This window comes from Hyperolius riggenbachi, chromosome 1, assembly GCF_040937935.1.
Source record: "Hyperolius riggenbachi isolate aHypRig1 chromosome 1, aHypRig1.pri, whole genome shotgun sequence".
Taxonomy (NCBI): domain Eukaryota; kingdom Metazoa; phylum Chordata; class Amphibia; order Anura; family Hyperoliidae; genus Hyperolius; species Hyperolius riggenbachi.
This window is the reverse complement of record NC_090646.1, coordinates 673976510-674000218: the sequence shown is the minus strand read 5'-3', so window position 1 is coordinate 674000218 and position 23709 is coordinate 673976510. Positions and strand designations below refer to the sequence as shown.

The 23709-nt window shown below is 44.0% G+C and overlaps 1 pseudogene; it reads left to right on the top strand.

Moving 5' to 3' along the window:
- The first annotated feature begins 9650 nt into the window (after positions 1–9650).
- Positions 9651–10887, top strand: LOC137544348 (serine/threonine-protein kinase SBK1-like; annotated as a pseudogene).
- The last annotated feature ends 12822 nt before the right edge of the window (positions 10888–23709 follow it).

Genomic DNA, 23709 nt, shown 5'->3' with positions numbered 1-23709 from the left:
AATTCTATGTGCTTAATAAACAACTTCAAACCGGATATATAGAAGAAGAAAAAAAACAGTCATAAACAACAGTGGGATGCAGCGGCTCAGCCTAGACCATCACCCTCATTCTAATGACATTTCTGGACTCATTTAACAAACTAATTATCTTAGCAAAAAAGGGGAGCAGCGGATCAGCCTAGACATAGACCATCACCCTCATTCCCAGGACACTTATAGTGTAAGTTAACAGACTATTAATCGGTGACACAAAGAGGGGAGCAGCGGCTCAGCCTAGACATAGACCATCACCCTCATTCCCAGGACACTTATAGTGTAAGTTAACAGACTATTAATCTGTGACACAAAGAGGGGAGCAGCGGCTCAGCCTAGACATAGACCATCACCCTCATTCCCAGGACACATAGTGTAAATTAACAGACTATTAATCTGTGACACAAAGAGGGGAGCAGCGGCTCAGCCTAGACATAGACCATCACCCTCATTCCCAGGACATTTGTCAAAAGTGTGAAAAAAAAAATTAATCTTAGCAATGAGAGGGGAGTAGCAACAAAACACTAGTATGAAAGACAGCAGCAGGTTTTTGTAGAAAATTGTATTCAGCAGAGCACCCTGATGGTGGTAACACTGAGATGAATGACAGCAACAGGCTATAGTTATGGTTTATGTGGTGGTGGTGGTGGGGGGGGGCGGGGCAGTGAATCCTGATGGTGGGAACCAAAGCTGCTTTTTGGTATATGGATATGGTGAGGACAACACCATTATTAAGCTTCCTAATGGTGGGAACACTGCTAAGAATAAAAACAGGACTAGCGATGGAGAGGGAATTTAATGTGCACCCATTCTGTCCCTTGATATGACAGGACAACCCAAGTAGTCACTGGCAATCCAGGACTGGTTCATTTTTAGAAATGTTAGTCTGTTCACCGAATCCGTGTACAAACGGGATCGCTTATTCGTGACCACACCGCCTGCCGCACTGAATGTCCGCTCTGATATGACACTGGAAGGTGGGCATGAAAGGAGTTCAAGGGCATACTGAGCCAGCTCACGAGAGGTATCAAGTCTGGCGGCCCAATACTCCATGGGGTCCTCTGTGCGCATGCTGTCTGGTGCACTGAGTGACCCCATATAGTCAGCAACCATACGATGAAGCCGCTGCTCCCGACTTCCTGGTACTGCTGCTGCTGCAGCAGGCTGATCTGAACCATAAAATTGCCTCATGGCACCAAACAGGTCTCCTGGTCTACTGGCTCTGCTTGGCACAGACACCTGCTGCGTGGGATGAGTGAGGATAGCTGGGCTTTGAGGCATTGGAAAAGCCGCTAACAGACGCTGGACGAGGGCCTGCTGTAGCTCACCCATCCTCTCCTCCTGCCGGCTGGAAGGAATGAATTGAACAAGCTTACCCTTGCAGTGTGGGTCTAAGAGGGTGGCCAACCAATACTCTTCCCTCTCCTTAATATTGCGTATCCGGGGGTCCCTTTGGAAGCATCTTATCATGTGACCAGCCATTGGGAAGACCAGAGCCTGCTCCTCCACATCCTCCCCACGTGTACTTAAAACTGTAAAATCATCCTGATGTTCATCTTGCATTACAGTTTCACCCCAACCATGAACCAGAGATGCCGCACTACTCTGCTCTCCCTCCTCATCATGCTCAAGCACCCCCAGGAAATCCTCCACAACATCTACATCCTCATCCTCCACCTGTGGCTGAGACTGGCTGCTTTGGAGTGAGTGTTGTTGCTCCATCGCAGCAAGGGCATCCTCTCCAGCTGTCAACAGGCTAGTGAGTGACTCATCCAGAATGAACACAAGAGGGAGCACATTACTAATACTGACTTGCTCACTGCTCACTATCAGAGTAGCCTGATGGAATGGAGCCAAAACATAGCAGAACTGATGGATCATATGCCACTCTTCCCTAGTGATGTATCTGAGTGTTGCACTTGCACCTGATTTCTGGGTGCTTTGCTCCAGGATGTACTCAGTTACTACTTTTTTCTTCTCCCATAACCTCTCCAGCATGTGGAGGGTGGAGTTCCACCTTGTTGGACTATATACCATGAGCCTGTGGGGGGGCAGGCCATGGCGTCGCTGCAATTGAGTGAACAATGTGTTGGCAACTGAGGAATTTTTGAAATGAAGAGCGATACTCCTTGCAGTCTTTACCAAATCACTCAGGCCTGGGTAGGATCGCAAAAATCGCTGAACCACTAGGTTAAGTACATGTGCAAAACAAGGCACATGAGTGATATTGCCATTTCTAAGGGAAGCCTGCAGGTTTGCAGCATTGTCACAAACGACGTGACCAATCTGCAGTCTTCGTGGGGTTAGCCACTTCTGCACCTGTTGCTGTAGCATGGAAAGGATGTTGACTGCAGTAAGTCTGTGTTCCCCAACACTCACAAGCTGGAGCACCGCCTGACAGCGTCGGTGAGCCACATTGGTGTAACAGCGTGCTCACTTAGCGGGGGTGGGGGTTACAGTACCAGTAGAGACATTGGCACAGGGAAATGCACAACTGTTCCCCTTGACACCACAAGGTGGTGAAACCAGATCACTGACAGGCCCAGGACCGGAACCCTCCTCTTGATTATGGAGGGTGACCCAATGCGCAGTGAATGAGAGGTAATGTCCCTGCCCGTGGCTGCTGCTCCATCCATCCATGGTGAAATGTACCCTGTCACCTATTGAATGATCAAGTGACAGGGTAACATTCTCCAGCGTGTGTTGATACAGAGCAGGGACCCCGGTCTTAGAAAAATAATGGCGACTTGGGATCCGCCATTCTGGTATTCCATACTCAAGTAATTGGCGAATAGCGGACCCCTCCTCCACAATAGAGTAGGGCAGCAGCTGCTGGGCCATAGCCTGTGCCAATAGGCCATTTAGCCTACGGATTCTACGATTGGAGGGAAGTGGTGGCCTTGTCGGTCGCATTACCTCGCTGATCAAGGGCTGGGTGCTGCGAGATGATGAGGATCGTGCAATGGAGGAGGATGTGGTCTGGCCTCTGTCACCTGACTGTGTTGCAGAGGGAAACCTAGTTGGAAGAGGCGGGACAATGTCAGACGCTGGAGAAGAAAGGGAAGGCGTCGGCGAATGGGACTGTACAGTATTACTCTTTGCTTTTTCTGCCCTCTAGAACTTCTTGGATAAGGTTATACTGCCTCTTGTGGTAGTTTTTTAGGTGGGAGTGTTGTGCACCTGTTCCCACGTTTGACAATTTTTTCCCTCTGCGCATCCTGACATCGCACCCTGGAATAGTACAAATGACAGAGGATCAACGTTTGAGACGGTAAAATATTTCCAAATTGGTGATTTCTTCTGTGAAGGTTTTTTTAATGAGGTTACAGTCCCAGGCCCTCCAGTATGGGAGAGGGTGCCTTCAGATGAAGGCTCTGTCTGCGGCTGCTGCCTACTGTTTGCTGCACCTACACTACCAGAGGAGACCGTGTGGGCACTAGGCTGAGACGCCATAATACGCCGATGCACCCGCTTCCTCCTCTGCCGATTGGATTCATCAGAACTGGCATCACAGTCAGGGTTATAATTTTCATCCAAGACCTCATCATCACTGTCTCCCTCTTCAGAGCCCACCCCCTCATCATGAACACCAAAGGCAGGAACTTGTTGCGGGGAGACTTCCACCGGGTTTAAATTTTGCTCCCTTGACAGCTGCAATGGATTATTGGGTTTGCACGCTATGCTCTCATTATCACCTGCTACGACTGCATGCGTGATGTCAAGGTTAGCATTCTCCTCAACATCAACCTCCAGTAAACTCTGGCCATCAGGCAGATTTATGTCTGCCTGCTGAAGAGCTTCATCCACAAGGTTGGAAATATGGTCATCAAATAACAGTGCAGACTCCTCAGGTACAGGAGTTTTGGGGCCAGCTTTTTGAGCAGGCATGGGTGTGATACTCATGGTACTGCAGCTGCTAGGTGAATCGTCATTAGGGGACTGGCTACTAGTGTCCCTTGTCACCCAGGCCACAATTTCATCAGCCTGTCTTTCACCAATGCGCTGTGGTGCCTTTGAAGATAAAAAGGACCGCATTAGGTTTAAGCCTCTTTTTGGTGGTTCATCACAACTGCCTGATGCTGAGTGGCCAGCACCTGCTGCAGCTGAGCCGACTCTACCTGCTGATGATGTAACCCTGCCTGCTGTGGACTGTCCCCTGGCTCGTGCAGATTGTACCTTGCCTGTATCAGACCCTCCCCTGCCTGTCACTGATTGTCCCACATTTGATGTGGAGTGTCCCCTGCCTGAGGCTGGCTGATCCCTGCCTGACAAATCACCGAACAGAAATCTTCTAGCAGTACTTCCCCTGCTTATGCCACGATCACCACGTCTTTCAGACATGTTACTAAAGTTTTGGGGAGTAGTAACACAGATAGAACTTTATTGTAGGGGATGGGCAACAGTACAATAGAAATTGTTGGAAAAAAATAAAACTAGCAAAATTAAATTAAATAAAACAATTTAAAAAGTACAAAAAATGAAAATTAGAAAAAAAAAAAAAAAAGGAAAATAAATCCAAATAACTTCCACTGGCTCAGTGGAAAAACAGAACTTACATACAGGGGTTATGTCGTGTCTGCCTGTTACTGACACTTAAAACAAGTACTTAAAGAGGAACTCCAGTGAAAATAATGTAGTAAAAAAAGTGCTTCATTTTTTACCATAATTATGTATAAATGATTTAGTCAGTGTTTGCTCATTGTAAAATCTTTCCTCTCGCAGATTCACATTCTGACATGTATTACATGGTGACATTTTTACTGTGGGCAGGTTATTTAGCTGTTTCTAGCTGCTCTGTCTGTTAGACAGCTAATAACAGCTATTTCCTGTCTCTGAACATTGTTACATTGTGGCAGTTTGCCAGCAGTACCGCAGTATTCAGAGCCTCTTGTGGGAGGGGTTTCAGCACAAAATCAGTCACACAGCGCCCCCTGATGGTCTGTTTGTGAAAATCATTGTCTTTCTCATGTAAAATGGGGTATCAGCTACTGATTGGGAAAAAGTTCAATTCTTGGTTGGAGTTTCTCTTTAAAGATAAAAACAGACAGATATATATATCACTGGCTGTTGAACACAGACAGAGCCGACCACTGGGTCTCTATCTGTCTGAAATAGCTGATAAACACTGAAACAAAAAAATCCCAGTCTGAATGCCCTAAAATAGTTAAACAAATAAACTTCCTCACAGTCTATAGCAATGACTAAAATAAAACAAAATGCAAGAAAAGGCAAAGAAATGGTGTATAGGAGTTCTGCAATGTGCTCTCTCTCACTCCTTCTACAGAAACAACAACCCACAAAGTGAAACTGACATGGCTGCCAGATTATATACTAGGAGGGTGGGTCAAACTACAATTAGTTGTTTAGGATGTATCTCAAAAGAAGCCTGTAATATGATTGGACAATCTCCAATACCCAGACACTTTCCTGTGTATAGTAATTACTATTAGAAATACGTTGTAATTTTGAAAATGAAAGTAATTTCGTTTTATATTTATAGCTAACAAGTAATTACGAAAATCGCAAAATTACGAAGAAATGCGAAATTACGTTATGGTTAACGCGAAATTACGTTATGGTATAACACGAAATTACGTTATGGTCTAACGCGAAAATACGGTATGAACGAAATGCGAAATTACGCATTGAAAATTACGCTTACGGTATTTTCAATTACGATTTTAATGGCAATTACGCTACCATAATTTCGCACCGTAATTGCAAATTTCGCATGCGTAATTATAGTAACGCGAAATTTCGAAAATTTCAGCTCAACTCTACCAACAGCAACTGGAAGGGATCACTGTAAGAAGAAAATGGTGAGCTTCTGAGGGGAACTGACGGTGAGGTTAATATGTAATATTCATTTTCAGCTAAGTCATGTATTTTAAATAATTTTACTATAATAATAAGGTATGTTTACGTAATATACTTGTGACTCAAAAGGTTTTATGCATTGGTGTAATTTTTTGACAATATGCAATGATGAGGCATGCATTGAATGTTAGTATACTGTGTTTTTAATTCGTTTCCTTTGAATGTCCCTTTGAAACGTTCATGTTCTCGATGTATCTTGTGTACATGTAGGCAAACTTAACTGTGGTTGTGTGTTTTTTTTCCAACAACAGGAACGCTGTGGTGCAGTTTGGGGGGTGGGGTAGTATGTTGTACTGTTTGCCATGTCATGTGCCAAGCCTTTTTAGGGAGGGGCCTTACCCGCCTGTGGTCAGCAATGCTGGACCTGGGCACACGGTGCCTGCATATGAGTGAGCAAAACTTGGATGCATCATGGAACCCAAGGGATGTATGGCTTGGTGGCTGTGGTCCTGTGCTGGTTTGTTTAGGGATTGGCATTGTGGAGGTGGGATGGAAAGGGGGCTGTACTTACGGGGTTGTACATATGCAGGGAGCAGGACTGTTTTCCTTTTCTTCTGTCCCGTCCATGTGGATGCCTAGAGGGTAAATCGATATGGCAGCCTGTGGAGTTTGAAAGGCTCTGTAGCGACCTTGTATGTGCTCCCAACCCCCTCCCCCCAAGGGGATATAGTGTTAAGAGAGACATTTGTATGGGATTGTGTGGGTGGCTCCGGATGACTATGCTGGGGAATTGACTATTTTAGGGGGTTTTTGTATGCGGGGGGGGGGGGGGGCTTACAGCCTATATTGTGCTTGGAGGGCAGTGTTCTGGCTACCTATCCCTAACCCTAGGGCATTGTGTTTTTTATTCAACCTATATCTGTTAAGCTTGGAGGTGTATTCTCCACAGTCAGCATGCAACGCATGAGCTGGCGTGGAGGAGGTACACACACCAGCACAAGGAAACAGGCTATCCCTAGTATAGTGGAGGGGAGGACTGACTCCAATAGGAGATTGTGGTGCACAGAGCCGGTGCAGATCCGACAGCCACAAACAACACTTTCGTAATAACGTCTCAGCGCAAGTAGTGCTGAGACGCATAAACCAGGACTGAGGAGATCAGGACAGGTAGACAGAATGAACGCTTGCTTAACTAGCCACTACTTAGTGACAGCAAGCGTCCACAACAAGACAGACTGGAATGAGGCAGCCAATGCTTGCAGCGATGGCGTGCCTCACAAAGACAGGACAGGATAGTCAGGAAATAGGAGGATCAAGATAGATGAACGTAACACAGACAAATATACAATAAGTATGTTTTCCTAGCGTATTACAATTACAGCTATCAATGAAACTATTTGTAACGTCTGACTAACATATGTATATATCGGCAATGAACCAATATATGACATAAGCAGGAACACTGACTAGCACTGGAGCAATACAGGGAACAGGACTCAGAAGGATTCGCTATCTCTTCGCAGAGAAGAACGCAATCCACAAACAGAACCAGGAGCAGGATACTAACTCAGCACGGGTGATCACGATACGCGCAACCTACCAAAACGTGCTGGAAGGCTGACTAACTGAACACAGAAAATAAACAGTTCGTGTACGTATATATCAGCGACACTGATGTATCAACGTAACACGAATACAAGAAAAATAACAAAATGTGCAAGTATGCGTATATATTGGCGATGAACCAATATATGACACAAGACAAGCAAAGTAACAACTTCTAGAACAAGAGCAGAACTAGGAGGACTCGCTGACCCCTTCGCAGGAGTCAGCGCAGTCCACACGGACTAGGAACGAGGTGGGGCACGAGCAGAGTAACAGACAGAATCTGAGACTATGGTAGCCCATGAAGCATTGCAGGAAGCAGTTCTTTATACTGAGGTCATCCAATGGGAGCAGACCTGCAGATTCCCACACAAGTGAATGGTAATTAATCACAGGCTGACAGCAGGAAAAGGCAGACAATGATATGCAGCCTGCATAAAAGGGATTGCCACCCCATTGCAGCAGACAATGTTTGTTTACACAAAAGCATATTAAACTGTCATTAACTTCAGAGCGACTGCAGATAGAGTCAGCAACTAGTTTGAGTGCAAACCAAACTATGCAAGCAAATGCATGTAATGACATAAAAAACTGCTTGTCTTCAATCAAACTGCCGCCAACAATACATGCTGCAGACATGATCATAACACTATCTACTGGTCAAATTGTAAATACAAACTGTCCTGGTACTCAAGCACAGAGGCAGCCTTTGGGGGTGGGGTGGGGGGGGAAGTGGGGCAATCGCCCCAGGCCCCTCACCTGAAGGGGGCCCCGCAGTCATGCACACCATGCTCATTTTGGTGGTGGTGAAGGAAAGGTCTACAGAAGTCTAGCTGTCTGTGTTCCGAGCGGTGTGTCATTAACAAATACACAGCTCTTCCTATTTTGGTTTTACGCACCTTATATTTTGCGCCAACCTCCCTTTTATTGCTTAGGTTTTTGTCTTCAGCATACTTTACTGTACTATGCCGTTCGCATTTTTTGTAGTGAATTTCTGCACTGACGTGTAGCTTGCCAAATGTCAGTTTAAGGTAACATGCAAGAGCCTCAGCCTGAGGGCCCCAGGGGCATTTAGGTCAGTCAAGCATACACTGGAGCCAGAGGAGGCTCAGGCTGGAGTCTTCCGACTTGGTGGGGATTGGTGCTGCGTTTGATTGGGAGCTAGGGATAGGTAGAGGCTGGCTGGGGAGCTTGGGGTATGTACTCAGTCTGGCTGGGGATGGGTGTTAGGCTCAATGGGGAACTGTGGATGGGTTCTAGGCTGGCTGGGGAACTGTGGATGGGTTCTAGGCTGGCTGGGGAACTGTGGATGGGTTCTAGGCTGGCTGGGGAACTGTGGATGGGTTCTAGGCTGGCTGGGGAACTGTGGATGGGTTCTAGGCTGGCTGGGGAACTGTGGATGGGTTCTAGGCTGGCTGGGGAACTGTGGATGGGTTCTAGGCTGGCTGGGGAACTGTGGATGGGTTCTAGGCTGGCTGGGGAACTGTGGATGGGTTCTAGGCTGGCTGGGGAACTGTGGATGGGTTCTAGGCTGGCTGGGGAACTGTGGATGGGTTCTAGGCTGGCTGGGGAACTGTGGATGGGTGCTAGGCTGGCTGGGGAACTGTGGATGGGTGCTAGGCTGGCTGGGGAACTGTGGATGGGTGCTAGGATGCCTTGGAAAGCTGGAGACTGGTGCTTGGCTGGCTGGGGAGCAAAGGGATGGGTTTTAAGCTGCTGACGAGCTGGGGATGGGTACTATGTGGACTGGGGAGCTGGGGATGGGTGCCAAGCTGGCTGGGGATGGGTTCTAGGCTGGCTTCAGAGCGGGGGATGTGTGCGCAGCTGGCTGGAGATGGGTGCTAGGCTGGCTGAAAAGCTGGGAATGGGTGCTAGGCTGCCTTGAAGAGCTGGGGATTAGCAATAGGCTGGATAAAGGAATGATATGGCAACTCTCTAAACGGTATACATTAGTCATTCAAAGTCTTAGAGCTTAAGTATTAAAACCAGTAAAGTAAGGAATCCAGAAAGTTGGGTCAGGCCTCCATACATTACTTCCAACAGATGAACTTTAGATAATAGCCAGGTAGTGGTTAAAAAATGGTTAACGTCTTCGAACTGGAAAATACATTTGACATTTTTTTAAGTTTGAATCTATTTCTCTAAGTTTTTATAAAATGATACATTCATCTTTATTCTTCCATTTAACAGGAGAAATGGCTGCAGTAAAATTTCTGAGAAAGGAGAAGACTCCCAGGGACAACTTCCTGGTGGAGTACGGCATCTCCCTCAGCCACCATCCACACATTATCACAACATACGACGTAGCGTTTCAAACCAGCAATGAGTATGTGTTTGCCCAGGAAGTGGCACCAGCTGGGACTATGCTGTCCATGGTAAAGCCCAAGCTGAGTGTGCATGCAATTATTCTGCATAGATCTGGTAATGTAATAACATTAAACCTAAAATAAGGTTCTGCTCCAAAAAAGTAATTTACTAGAATTACAGAAGTTCAAATTCAAGTACATATAATTATATGTCTGCTTTTATCTTAAAGAATGCCTGAGGGTGAAATCTGCATATAAAGCTTTACTTACCTGAGGTGTCTTCCAGCTTCTAGAAGTCTATGTCCCTTGCTGCAGTTCTGCTTTGCTTCAGTCTTCTCCGCAATGATCGCTGACCTAATGGATTCTGTGTAATTGCGGAAGCGCATAGGTGCTCTTGCAAATTTGCAAACTATCACGACAAGCTCAGCGGAACAGACAGACTTCTAGGTGGTGGAAGAAGCTCCACATATAAGTAAAGCTTTACATGCAGATTTCACCTCATGTGTCCTTTATAAAACATTACAGAAAGGTTTGGTAACAGTAAGAGGTGTACTCATGCTGCATTTCTAAACATTTAGTATAATCTGATAAAATATTTAATTTCGTTATGAGCTCCTATTGATCATTCTCTCATAATTTCCCACAGGTTGGTATGAACGAAGAACTGCTGAAGCGATGTGTACCTCAGTTATGCACTGCTTTGGATTACATGCATAGCCACGGGCTGATACACCACGATGTCAATTTGGACAACATTTTACTGATGGATCCGGAGTGTCATCGGGTTTAATTTTCCGATTTTGGTCTCACAAGGCTGCAAGGAACATTCACCCCTGCAATGTCCTGGTACAACCCCTACATGGCTCCTGAGCCATGTAGTCTGGGTAAGGGAGAAAGCCTTCTGCTGCACTATAGTCTGGATGTGTGGGCATTTGGTGTCCTGCTGTACATTGCTCTCATAGGTTCCTTCCCTTGGCAATCCGCTCTGCATGAAGATGGCAAGTACAGGGACTTTGCTAGTTGGCAAGGGAGGAAGGACATCAGTGATACACCAAGAAACTTGGAAACTAGAAAAACATCTCACTTACAGCCAGGCAGATGTTTTGGACATGTTAGCCCTCAATGACAATAAGAGGTGCTCCGCCACGGACATTGTGGAATATGTTCATTTGCCATGGAAAGGCGTGACATCTGCTTTAAGTTTCTATAAGAGAAGCATGGACTTCTGATGTCATATTAAAGTCTGATGCACTCTATAGAAGCCCTGTATTCTGAATACAGACAAGTAGGGATGCTCAATGAGATGCAAATACTGCAGCACCAGGAAACTGGGAGAACATCTCACTTACAGCCAGACAGATGTTCTGGGACATGTTGGCCCTCAATGCCAGTAAGAGGTGCTCAGCTATGGACATTGTGAAATATGTTCATTTGCCATGGAAAGGAGGCACATACATTTCTACAAGAAATGCATGGACTGGATGTGACATTAAAGCCTGATGACCTGTTCTGTGAATATGTAAGTTAAATCCTTAGTACACTTTCTCGGAATTTTGGCTAAAACCATTTTTATTTCTATAGATTTCAGTGGACACCTTTCTTTTAATCTTAAGTGCATTTTGAGAGATCGATATTAAATCAAGTACAAATATAGTAAAGCACAGTGTTGTGTGTAGGTCTGAATTCTGCTGACCATATATTTTTTCCACAGATAATTGTAGTTTAGTGCACACAGTTTTTTTCCCTTTTTTTTTCTTTTCTCTTTAACCCCCTCCCAACCGCCTAACGCCTATCGGTAGTGGAAGGGTGGCAGCCACAGGACCAGCTGACGCTGGAAGGCATCAAGTCTTGGGGCGGGGTATTGCAGGCGATCACGCGTACTGATACGTGCGCATCCTTCGCTCCGTCATCAGTCTACCGCTGGGTGAAGAGTTGGGGATGGATGCTAGGCTGGCTGGGGAGCTGGGGATGGGTACTAGGCTGGGTGGGAGCGTGTCTGGATAGAAATACAAGCTTTGGACTCCCCATTCTGCCTATCACCCATCCCCAGCCAGCCTAGAACCCATCAGTTGATTCAAGGCCACTAAATCGATATAAGAATTACAATACGTAATATAATCAGTGAATGTTAGTACCATTGGCTGTTTGATTACATTATGTATTGTAATCAGGGGCGCTTCTAGCAATAGGCAGGACAAGCCAATGCCTGAGGCGCTGTGGGAGGAAAACGCACCCTTCCCCCTCTCCCCTGCCGCTACTTCCATGACACTGAGCAGCAGTCATGTATTTTACTTATAAACTGAGCAGTCCCACCAGCCGAAAGCAGCACTCGCACACTACCACCATGTACTTCCGCCTTGATACACACACCCCCTCCTCTCTCAGCCAATAGAGATATAGAACACTGCTCTCCTCCACCCCTCCTCCTCTAAAGCCAGGTAGTCTGTGCAGTACATACAGGACCACATGGCTGCTGAAGGGAAGAGGCCCCGCCCCCTGCCCGCACAGTGAGGGAGACTTGCCGGGAGAATTCAAAGACAGGCAAGGAGGATCATGGCTGGGAGAAAGCCCTCTGCTGATCCGACTTGGAGATCTGACTGCAAGGCAAGCTGCACCCAGCATCTCCCCATTTCTAGAGAGCATCTGATATCACCTCCCACCAGCACTCAGAGTCCCAGGACAAGCTGCTCAAGTGTGATCGTCCAGAGGTAGTGGACATATTCTCTCTCTCTCTCTCTCTCTCTCACTCTGCTCTCCAGGGGCTCACATTGCTTCACATTGCTTTACTGATTTACAACCCTTTAACAATAGCTGAAGTTAATTGTGTTGATAAGCAGCTATGGCATCTGTTTCTCTATATGCATTGGGCCTGGCTGTCAGTGTACTTTAACCCTTGCTAAGCTGGAAAAGTCTGTGCTTGTAGTGCTAGGGTGGAGGGGGCAGATTTGTGCAGCCACTTTTCCATATTAGGTGCCGAGTGCTGTTTTTGATTTGTCTGCATAAGGAGAGGCTTTGTGTGGAGTGCTTGTTCGCAGAGAGGCAAAATAGACTACAAGTCCATCGGAGTAACCAAGCAGCTCAGGGTGACCCAAACCACTAGGAGTGTATAGGGGGATAAAAGAGCCCTCCTACTAATAAGCAATGCTTGGTGAAATTTGCCTTCTTAAAATGGAAGGCTTGCAAGTCCTGTCAGTATCCTCCTGCTGTCTATCAGTCTGCTTCCCCTGTGTGTAGAGAGTCAACCTGGTGCCTTGTTATTGCTGGCTTCCTCCCATATATTAAGTATTTATATAACGCCGACATCTTCTGCAGCACATTACAGAGTACATAGTCATGTCACTGACAGTCCTCAGAGGAGCTCACACTAATCCCTACCATAGTCATAGTCTAATGTCCTACCATATGATTATTATGTATTTATATAGCACTGACATCTCCTGCAGCACATTACAGAGTACATAGTCATGTCACTGACTGTCCCCAGAGGAGCTCACACTCTAATCCTACCATAGTCATAGTCTAATGTCCTACCATATTATTATTATTATTATTATATGTTTATATAGCAGTGACATCTCCTGCAGCACTGTACAGAGTACATAGTCATGTCACTGACTGTCCCCAGAGGAGCTCACACTCTAATCCTACCATAGTCATAGTCTAATGTCCTACCATATTATTATTATTATATGTTTATATAGCAGTGACATCTCCTGCAGCACTGTACAGAGTACATAGTCATGTCACTGACTGTCCCCAGAGGAGCTCACACTCTAATCCTGCCATAGTCATAGTCTAATGTCCTGCCATATTATTATTATATGTTTATATAGCAGTGACATCTCCTGCAGCACATTACAGAGCACATAGTCATGTCACTGACTGTCCCTAGAGGAGCTCACTATCTAATCCTACCATAGTCATAGTCTAATGTCCTACCATATTATTATTATGTATTTATATAGCACTGACATCTCCTGCAGCACATTACAGAGTACATAGTCATGTCACTGACTGTCCTCAGAGGAGCTCACAGTCTAATCCTATCCACATAGTCATGTGTCTATGTATGAATCGTGTGATGCCTGTATCATAGTTAAGGTTCAATTTTAGGGGCCAATTAACTTGTCTGTATGCTTTGGGATGTATGAGGAAACCAGAGTGCCCTGAGGAAACCCAGACACGGGGAGAACACACAAACTCCTTGTAGATGTTGACCTGGCTGGGATTCAAACCAGCGACCCAGCGCTGCAAGGCGAGAGCGCTAACCACTACACCACCGTGCTGCCCACTATTATTTCTAATCAGAACCTCAGACTGGCAGGGTTTATTCATGTACATACATATACATATTTTATTAATATAGCTCAGTATTTCGTTTTTCTGTTTGAAAACATCATATGTCTGCACCTTGAGGTATTGCAAGTCTCACCCTTTCTCCCACCAGCACTCATTGGGACCCTCTGTAGCCAGTAGTACTCAGTGTAACCCCCCCTCCTTCCAGCAGCAGCACCCAGTATCACATTCACACCCCCCCCCCCCTCCTTTCCCAGCCACAGGCAGAGCAACCCAACCCCCTTTCCAGCAGCACCAGTGTGCCACCAACCCCCATCTACAGATATGATGCAGTGTGCTCCCCACGTTCCAGTTTTGGTATGTAAGAGGATACCAGAAGACCTGGCAATACCTGTATTTGTATGCCATTGATATACACCTGTTGGTGCCATATGGGGGGGCGCCACAGGCTTTCTTGCCTGGAGTGACGAAAAGGCTAGAGGCGCCCCTGATTGTAATTGTTCCTATATTGGTTGTCTTAGTGGCCTTGAAAAATTTTTTTTAACAATAAAGGCATACTGCATTAGAGGTGGACAAGCCCGTGAGTGTGGTGGTAAGGTATATAGCCTACACCTATGGCTCTAGGCCCCGCATATGACACTCGCCCCAGGCCCCGCATGTGGATGTTAAGGTTTTTTTTTATTTTGGATTCTTTCAAAGGCAACAATTATGAAGGAAGAAGCAGATTTAAAATGCCTTGGGAAGTAAAGTCAGTGATGTAAATGAGGGAATGGTAAAGCATTGTTCAATTTATAGTAGTTGTGGGCTTTACAAGTATTTTACATGAAAAATAAAAGTACACAGTAGCTTTGCTTTCATCTCGTTTTAAACTGGGATTTGTAAAATGGCGAGTAAGGTGTGGGGGAGGGGAGGGTTGATACAGAAAAAACAATGTAAGCAGCTTCTACTGTTACTGTAAATTCCTAAATACTTCCAATTACTTCCTACTAGACATATCTATATGCCTAGAGATTCATATTTATATTAATATCCAAATGCATAAGGGCACTACAGCAGTTCATACATATGTGTGAGCGTTCTCTTAACCTCCCTGGTGTTATGATTATTTCCAGACTTAAGGTCTAAAAGCCATTACATTTTTTTCTGAAGTTTTTAGACCCTAAAAACAAGGAAAAAGACACCACAGAGATCTGCAGAAGCTCCTGCATATAACTCACTCAGGCACGGGATTACCGCTCTTAGGCTACGTACAGACATGCGATAACAATCGTTTGTAGCAAAAGACAAACTATGTTACGGTTAGTATCGGCCGATGGTCGTTTACGGAGTGCGACTTAAAACGTTCGTTCGTGCACGAACGATCATTGCGCACGCAACAGGAAATGACAATACACATCGGTTGTGCATAAACTTTGTAGACGATGTTATCAATTGAAATATTTGACGTATATTGTCTGTGCCAATAGAAAAAAGGAAATGACATCAATTAACGGTCCGAAAGTGTAGTAGATTTTAGGAAGTGACAGTTGTCAGACGATCTTTCTGTAGCGAATGATCGATTATAGGAAATGACGTCGTAAACGTATAAAAGCATTCACATTTACCCATCTTTCGCACAGTAATACGTAAACATACGTTCCGGACAGTACTTACCATTCGTTCGTCAACCTACAACATTGTGCTTTTTTGGGGGGCCATGCCTTGCCATCTATCTAGGCGCAAGAGAGCTGCAGTTGCATATTTAGGTTTATTATTTAAGTGAAGAGGAATGTTATGCTCTTTTTACAAAAGAAGAAAGGTCGTCCTTGGGTGAAGAGTTGGCTCCAGAAACGGGAGCTGTTGAGTCATGACAATTTGGTGCGGGAATTGCGCCTTACTAGCCCTGCGGACTTTAAAAATTATTTGAGGATGCCAGACAGTGCGTATTATTTTCTTCTCTGTAGTGACTGCTGACATTCAAAAATGTGACACATGGATGAGAAAAAGCATAAGCCCTGATCAGCGCTTGTGTGCCACTCTCCGCTATTTAGCAACTGGCAGGTCACTGCAAGATCTCAAATTCAGTGTTGGCATTTCAGCTCAATCTCTTAGAATAATTTTTCTGGACAGGCATTAATAGATGGCTTAAGAACAGAATATTTCAAGGTCAGTATAAACTATTGTTGATGTTTAGTAAAGTGTAATCTGTATTTTTTTTTTACTCTGTATGCATGTCATATTTCTTACTATTATCATTTCAGTGTTTATGCTACCATGTGTATTTATGTTATGGTTTTCTCTGCTCACCATTTCCACAAACACTAGAAGAGTGGATGGAAATTGCTGAAGATTTTTTTTTGTTATGGAATTTTCCTAACTGCGGTGGAGCAATAGATGGGAAGCATATTAGGATTCGTCCACCAGCAAATACCGGATCATACTATTACAACTACAAAGTTTTTTTAGTATTATTTTGATGGCCATCTTTAATGCCAGATATGAGTTTATTTATGTTGATAGGTAAAAATGGACGAATGTCTGACGGTGGAGTGGTGGACCAAACATCCTTTATGTCTAAATTGAAAACAAAATCTTAATTAGCCAACGACTTCAGAGACCAAGTTTGGTTTAAAATTTTGTTTGTCGCCGACGAGGCATTTCCTTTGCACCAACATATTTTAAAACCGTTCCCTCAGAAAACCCTCAACAGCCAACGGAAAGTATACAACTACCGTCTCTCTCGGGCAAGGAGTTTAGTGGAAAATGCCTTTGGTATCCTTGCTAATAGTTTTCGAGTTCTACACACTGCAATACATTTGAGAGTGGACAAAATAGATCAAGTTGTTTTTGCCTGCTGTGTTTGACATAATTTTTTGCAAAAAGAGTACGGTGTGATCTACTTCCCTCAGCACTCGGTGGATAGAGAGGACATTGATGCAGGACGTGTCTTGCCAGGGGAGTGGAGAGCAAAATCCGACTGTTCCTTTCCATAGCCATCACCTTCAACTAACATGCCAGCCGGTTCCTACAGCTAATATAGAAATTCAATATTTTTATTTTAGTTTATGTGATTTAGCTATACTCCTAATATGGGCACTCATATATACATGAGCCATCAGATTAATAAACCCTTATTCCACCCATGCATTCTGTATGTCAAAACAAATTCATGTATTGTCACATAAACCAAGGTCTAAACTAAAACCTATTCCCGGCCACCACACTATAATTGTTCGTACTAAAAGTAAAAAAGAACTAACCAGGGAATAGAGGTATTCATTTTTATTGTATATGTATATACACCAATGAAACTGTAATGTTACATGGTTTATTCATGTTTTATGTTCTATGCCATGCAAGAAATAAAAATGCCTATATTCTGCTGCCCTGCGTATATATACACATGCTCATCCAGGTCAGAAGTGTGTACACACATGTGCACCTTCCCACTGAGTCTCTGCTATGGCCCCCCCAGTTGCAGCTCTAACGCTGCCTAGGTTTGATGCCTTCATCTGCCCGCAGCGTCCAGTTCCCTTGACCGCCACTCATAGGAGCTATATAGGACAGCTAGACATGCCCCTGGTCTCTCATCCCACACACGTGAGCCACATACAGGCTCCCTCCTCTCCCCCACCTCCCGCATCCTCGCTATCCACATGGAGCTGCGACGTTGCCATGGTAACGCCGCACATGCCCACAGGAGTTACCACTCCACGTCTAACAGTTGAGCTCTTTGGTGGATTAACATCGCCCTTATGGCCCCGCCTCCACCTTGGCAACCCTTCCACAGTAATTCTGGCCTAGTCCCCACCCCCGGACGCAACGGTCCCCACCCCCCGCATGCTCTCCGTACAGGGAACAGTATTTCCGCGCGCCCATGCCATACAGCTCCCATTTGGCGCCCAGAAGCTGTGTCAGTCTGAGTAAGGTAAGCGACCTTTACTCTGGTACTCTGCTTTCCCTAAACGAGTCTCAGCCTCTCGCTCATTGCATCTCCCTACACTGCCATCTCCAACATAGGGCACATTACGCCCTATTAGGGCACATTACGCATCCTATTCAGCTGGCCTGTACTCACTCCATGCCTGTACTCATGCCAACCATATCTGCACCCTGTAGGGATCCTTAGGTCTACATATTCTAGTATCTGCTGAACCACCACTAGCTCCTCAGCCGCTTAGGAGTCCCTTACCCAGAGCTTATACCTGGGTCTCATACTAGTTGTACTACCACACGGGGATTCCAACTATACGCCCATACCTCATTATACCCACCACCTTGCTCTGTTCTGGGCCACCCCCTGCCCGCACCCCTGGTTGCCTTCCAGCACTGCCATATAATACTTTGGCAATACAGACATCCCACACAGTGCACTATTCCAGCCACATTCACACTTTTATGGACTCCTGTCCCTGTTTTTAAATGTTTTTCCTGCAATGTATATAGCCATTTGAATTTTAGATATCAGGTTGTCTATTTTCCTTGGTATATGGACTCTTCACTGTTATATTTATGCTTTTTTAGTATATTTGTTGATCCACCTATACCTAATTATATTGTCAATTTTATGTTATCTTATCGCAAAACCAAGAGGTAGGCGCTCCAGGTCTAGTGATACAGGAAAAATGCCAATACAGACACATTCACATTCATGCCAAAGAGATCAATTTCTATGAACAGCCCCTAAAAAAAAGTCCACAGATTGCTTCAAGGTCCCTTTGAATCCTATGCATTGGCTTCAGCAGATGTAATGCTTTACAGAACAGGGATCACCACGACCAGCACCCTTTGTGTGCCACTCACCGCATCCACTGACCATACAGGCCAGTATAAGCCTTGGGACAGTTCCCGGGTCGTCCCCCACCTCTCAGATCACAACAGCAGTGTCTTCATTGGAGGGGTTGCTGCTTTCCTTATGTCTTTTGGACAGACAGTATAGAACAGGTGTTTTTGTATGTAATGGAATTAGATATTGTACCCTCCTTTTTCAAATAGGAGTCCTTTCTCCTTTCCATTCCTCACTGAAGACCTACAGAAGACCTATAGTGAGTGGAATAAACTCAATTTCCTCTAGATTGGGACACTGACTGCTTTCTACAACCCTTTGTCATTAAGATTCAGTCTTACCTTAGACTCGGAGCACAAATCCAAATCTTATATTTTAATTTTGAAGCACCTTACTATCTTGTCACTGCAAATGTATTATCTCTATACAGTAATCAATCAAGAAGCTGGATTGAAAGCAGTGGAATGTTTTTTGTTTTTTTTTACAAACAGATTCTAGCTTTAACAATGATACTGTGAACTTCCTTATTGAAGCATTAAGGTACGCAATGAGTAGAAATTACTTCTCATTTAATGGAATGTTTCACCAACAAATAACTGGTGTGGCGATGGGGGCTAGATATGCTCCTAGCTAGCCTTGCCAACTTATTTATGGCAAAATGGGTAGAATTCATATATAGCAAAGAGCATACAAAACTACTTATCTGGAAAAGATTTAGAGGTCTTCATATGGAAGGGTGATGAAGATAAGGGAATTGATTGTATTAATACTAATGAGTATAATTTATGTTTTGTGAGTAAAAGTAAAGAAAGTATTTTCTGGATCTATTATGTTAAGAAAAACAAAAGTTTGCTTTCCTAAAACAGAAAGAATTTGCGATAATTCAGGTTGGAGTGAGCTCGAGATGTCTCCCAGGCACCACTGCTGAATATATGCAAATTAACCATTGTACCCTTAGAAGCTAAACACACCTCCAGAACCGCTGGAATGCAATGATGTGTCAGCTTGTTAATATGTACAGAGCCAAAATAATCCAACATGCATACAGACTGTTTCGGATTGTTTGATCCTCAGTGCATGGCATGGATTAATTTGGCTCTATGGAGTAGGGCTTGTAAATCCGAGAGGCACAGACTAACCAGCAAGCTCATGGTGACCCAGAACTCATTGGGGTGTGTAAGGGACTACAATGGTCCTAAAAGCCCCCTTACTAAGATGTTAAGAAAAACTTTTTTTTACCGTTTTAGGAAAGCAAACTTTTGTTTTTCTTAACATCTTAGTAAGGGGGCTTTTAGGACCATTGTAGTCCCTTACACACCCCAATGAGTTCTGGGTCACCATGAGCTTGCTGGTTAGTCTGTGCCTCCTGGATCTATTATGACAGCCTACTAAATGTAGTACCAACACGTAATTAAAAAAATCATAATCGTTACATTCCTGTGGAGAGCTGTCATGACCCAAGCTGGCAGAGTTCTATACCAGCCAGCTCCAAAGGATATTCATAAATTGTTCTGTTTTTAGTGACTATAATTGTACAATGACATTTTAATTCAACAGTTTACCGAAAAAAAGGAAAGAATTATGAACAAATGATTAACACAAGAAATGAAATAGTGTCTATGGATAGGAATGTGGTGATTTCCAATAATGTTAACAGAGGTGCAAAGGAGGATTTTAGCTGTCCATTCATTACTGACTTTAGTTAAACATCCATATATTGAATATTAATCAGTAAACACTGGCCAATCTTGACATTGGATCCAGACCTGAGGACTATTATTCCTCAAGTGGAGTTCTGTAAAGCTCCTAATCTACAAAATGTGGTCACTCAAAGCACTTTTAACACTGAAAAATCAATTAGGAAGATGTTTCTAGAAATTGAAGGTTTTTTCAGATGTAAACATTGCTATGGATGCAGGTCATGTGTTGGACTGCCTAGGAGGAGAGCAACTTTACTGGTGAAACCTTTACTATAAAGAAATGTTATAATTGTAATCACACGTCATTTAACTTTTGGAATGCCTATGCGGATTACAGTATATAGGCAAGACAGGGAATTCAAAAGAAGATTATATGAACAGGTATATAATATTTATAAAGCGGAGATCGCTCATTTAGTACCAAACCATTTCAAGGAAGTACACAAGAACCCTACTGGTTTTAAAGAGACCGAGACCTGTATAAAATTAGAAACTAAATGGATTTTCAAGTATGAAAACTCTCAAACCTAAGGGTCTTAATGTAGATTTGAATCTAAAATTGTTTATAGAAGACTTGACTTAATTTTATTGGTGCTATTACGGTGTACTTAAATTTTTGCACTATATGAGCATCTATGACATGATATATGATATATTTGACTAATTATGCAATATCAGTGAAAATATCCTTTAACAACTGCCTTTGGGTTCAGTGCTATATTTGTATTTACTGTATTCAATGTAATGCTTTTTTTTCATAGTGACTGTACTGTGAAGTGGTTTTGCCACCAACCAATTCCAAACAATTTTATAGTATACTGATATTCTAGCATTAAGTAGTTAATTTACATACATCCTATATGCAACTTGAATGACAATACAATTTATCTTCAGATTTTGTGGCCGTGTGCATGAGTAACCTGTTTCTTGCACATAATTTAACTTATTGACCAATGATATTTAGTGTTTTGTCTGAATTATATTTTGAATGAGGCTTTTTAAAATGTGTAGCCACATATACTTAAAGGGACACTAAGGGTGTCAGGGGTAAAGGAGTTGAAGTTACCCAGGGCTTCTAATGGTCCCCCGCAGGCATCGTGTTCCCGTGCAGCCACTCACCTAAGCTCCGGTCCCGCCGCCTGTTCACTTCTGGAAATTCAGACTTTAAAGTCTGAAAACCACTGCGCCTGCGTTGCCGTGTCCTTGCTTCCCCTGATGTCACCAGGAGGCGCACGGCACAGACACAGACCATACTGGGCCTGCGCAGTACTCTCCTGGTGCCATCAGCGGAAGTGAGGATACGGCAACGCAGGCACAGTGGTTTTCAGACTTTAAAGTCTGAATTTCCAGAAGTGAACAGGAGGCGGGACCGGAGCTTCGGTGAGTGGCTGCACGGGCACAGGATGCCTGCGGGGGACCATTAGAAGCCCTGGGTAACTTCAACTCCTTTTTCCCCTTTTTCCCCTGACCCCCTACAGTGTCCCTTTAATGGGCTCTCAGTTTCATTTCATTGCAAGCAATGATATGCGCATTAATTTTATATTCCCACATTTTAAGCATCAGGCATGCATATTCTGTTATAGTGCATCAGTCTTCCTTATGCAAGCGAATGCAACACGTTATAGACCATTAACCTATCCATGTACGCAAGTGCCGACAACTATGTTTGAACACCATACACAGCCGGTTGTGTGTGGGTCACGTGATTACACAGCCAATGTGATAGCGTACTTTCGCTTTCCAATTGCGTCACTCCTATGATCCTATCATCTTCTCAATTGAGTCGGGCTCTAGCCTATTGCGCTCTTCATGCAGACCAGTTGCTCTTGCCAGTTGTTAAGCAAGGGGGACACCTGCAATCATCTAATAGACTTGTAAGTGACATCTATTTATATTTGTGCCTATCAGCTCAGTCTCCATTCACGATGGAACGCCGAAACCGGTCGGAGATTGGAGACTGGGCACTTATACCAACCAATAGGATGCGTATGTGAATGTGCTGCAAGCACATATAACACTTATTTCATGTGTAGGGTCCCTGTTGTATGGGCCCACAATGAGTATTATCCTCAATATTTTATGGATTATGTACTGAAATTGTTTTATTAGCATACCACTTGATACTGGCTTGTTTTGGTGGTGGTCCCCACACAAATGCTGTTTTGATTACTAGGTGACTGCAGAGCCTATGATTTGGAGCTACAACATCTAGCGCTGAGTGATAAGTGACATTGATACCAGAGTTGATTTGGGCACCTTGGCAACAGATCTTGGATTTGCTTGAACTGAGGAGTGCGCTTTTATCACACTACCACATAAATCTACTGTATATTGCAAACTAAAATGCAATACTGAAAGTCCTTGGCCTTGGATGTGCAGCACACATTGTTCATGAGGATATTCAATCAGCATCTGAGTGTCTCCCGGGAGATACAAGTCATTAACAAGATCTATATGTACTTCTACATCGACAGTTCGAGTTATTGCTTTCCAAGAATTTTGTGATTTTGTTTCAGTAAAGTATCAGAAGTTGTTAAGCTACAGATAAAACCAGATAGCGAACGATGCCAGTTACAGAAAGGATTCTAACAACATTCTGCACTAAATCCTACTTTCTCATTAGAAGATGCCTGGTTTTGCTGCAAACTTTTTTTTGAAGATCTTTCTGCAGAGCTGTGATTATATTTTGTGCAACATTTCAAGCAGCTGCTCTGCAAACGGAAAATTCAGACTGCAATATGTGTAGAAGTGTACAGATCTTAGGAAGACCATAACGACAAATGCAGGGAAAGAGCAAGACAAGTTCATTATCATGATAGTACAGAAGCAAGGTGAAGGAGTTTAAGAGATTGCTACAAGACCGCTCTATTCTCAAATGATTACATTTTATGAAAGGAGTGTCAATTACCTGATCCGCTGGTGCAATAAGTGAAGGATTGGATATTTTTGATTGGGGGCTTCTGAGATCACAACCATCATGGGAAGATTATGTTCAAAAGTGCATTGGCTTTAATGGGCGAGACAAAACATAGTATATACTAATACATGTGTCAAAACCTCTCGTAATTTACCTAGTGGCTGGATAGTGTCCTGGTTACTGTACTCTGCCCCTAACACAGGAGGCCTGGGTTCAAATCTCAGCTCTTCAAGTTCAGCAAGCCAACACCTATTCAGTTAGGAGACCTTG